Raw genomic sequence first — 2,215 nt, forward strand, 5'->3', positions numbered from 1 at the left:
ATAACGACGATAGTAATAATAATCATTTTAACAATAATACTAAAATTCAGTTGACTATAACTTCTAATCCGTTCATCGAAACCATTCGATATCTAAATGAAAAGTTCTTAATTTTTCGCTAGCTTTCCAATGACATGCATATTATATACCCTATCTCAGTAGCATATGTATCTAATTCAGGATTCAACAAACCTATCTAAGGACAATATCGAATGTACAAGCATGCATAATCCTATATACTCGAGCACTAGTCAGGGATACACCATTGATATATAAAAGTTAAGTTATAAGTGCTCACGTATCAATATTGAGATTCAATATTGCAGGAAAGTACGTAGACGCAACGGAGATGATAAATACTAGATTGATCTCACGAGCATACCCATGAACCATACCCATCACCTCCATAGCTATAACTCATAATTTCCTTAGCTTCGACTCATTCAAAAAACTATTTTGAAATCACTCGGACATCACTCCGTCGTAATATTTTATGTATACTAATAATATCTTGAAATAATACAGAGCAAATATATATATATATATATATATATATATATATATATATATATATCGATTTAGAGAGTTTAGAGAAATATATTTTCAAGTTTCTATAAAATAATAAAACCTATTGAATTTTATTTATAATAGATTTTTGAATTATTAAAGTGAATTATTAAAGTATGAATTATTAAAGTGAATTATTTAAGTATGAATTATTAAAGTGAATTATTAAAGTAAAAATTATTAAAGTGAATTATTAAAGTATGAATTATTAAATTGAATTATTAAAGTTAAAGTAAAGTAAAAGTAAAGTAAAAGTAAAGTAAAGGTAAAGTTAAAGTATAGTAAAAGTATAAAAACTATGTATGTATAATACGCGTATAAATATATATAATATTAATTTAAATCGTTATATATATTTAATGAAATAAAATATAAATATCATTATATTTATTATACTGGTTAATTAATGAGTTGTCAAAAGTGATTCTAGATATTTATAAAAGTTATATACGTTTTAATAATAAAGTTCTTTTTAAACTGAAAACGTTTTTGTACGTTTGAAAATAGATTAATAGAATATTATGGAAACTAATTCTCCACTAGCTTTTGTCTAACTTTCGTAAATGATACTTTTTATTTTTATTTATAAATAGCTTTACAAATTATTTCAAATATCGTTAAGAGAATAGATTTTCTCAAATCATATTGGACCTCTCAACAGAGACTTGTAATCATAATTCAATGTTTCTGATAATTCAATCATTTAATATATTTTTTTTAATTTCGTAGATAATCATATTGAAACAAATACGTTCATATAAAGAATTATACGTTTATATACTTTGTTGACATTTTCAATTTATAACATATACACATATACATACATATTCATATATGTTCATTTAATGGTTCGTGAATCATTGGAATTTAGTCGAGGTTTAAATGAATGTATAAACATAGTTTAAAATCCTTGAGATTTAACTTAACAAACATTGCTTATCTTGTCAGAATAATATAAAGATAAAGTTTAAATTTAGTCAGAAATTTCCGGGTCGTCACATCAATCGATTAGAAACAGGCTTCAATCTAATGGTAAGAAAGATTCGTTGCGACAATGGTATAGAATTCAAGAATCAGTATCTTACAGGTTTCTGTATTGAAAAAGGTATCAATATGTAGTTCAGTTCTGCATACGCTCATCGGATGAATGGTGTTGCTGAAAGAAAGAATAGAGTATTGATCGAGACAGCATGAACAATGCTAGCAGATTCAACGTTACCTGTTCATTTTTGGAGTGAAGCTGTTGCAAATGCGTGTTACACTATGAATCGAGTTCTGACTGTTAAACGACTGGGTAAAACTTGCTATGAGCTATTGCATGGGAGAAAAGCATCTTTGAAGCATCTAGAACCATTTGGTGTGTCGTGTACCATCTTGTAAAGAAAACCAGGAAGTAAGTTTGATTCAAAAATGGTTACTGGGTATAGTTCTCCTAACAAGCGAGTTTTCAACAGTGAGACAAGATGTGTTGAAGAATGGTCTGAAGTTGATGTCCAGAGGAATCATATGAAGAATGCTCTGAAGAGTCATCCTTAGATTTATAACTATGATGAGCTGATTGACTCATTCAATCTTGCTCCAGATCAGACGGAGAATGAAGTTGAGTTACAAATGCTGTTTGATTTACAAAATGAACCAGAAGTATCTG

Source organism: Rutidosis leptorrhynchoides, chromosome 10, assembly GCF_046630445.1.
Source record: "Rutidosis leptorrhynchoides isolate AG116_Rl617_1_P2 chromosome 10, CSIRO_AGI_Rlap_v1, whole genome shotgun sequence".
Taxonomy (NCBI): domain Eukaryota; kingdom Viridiplantae; phylum Streptophyta; class Magnoliopsida; order Asterales; family Asteraceae; genus Rutidosis; species Rutidosis leptorrhynchoides.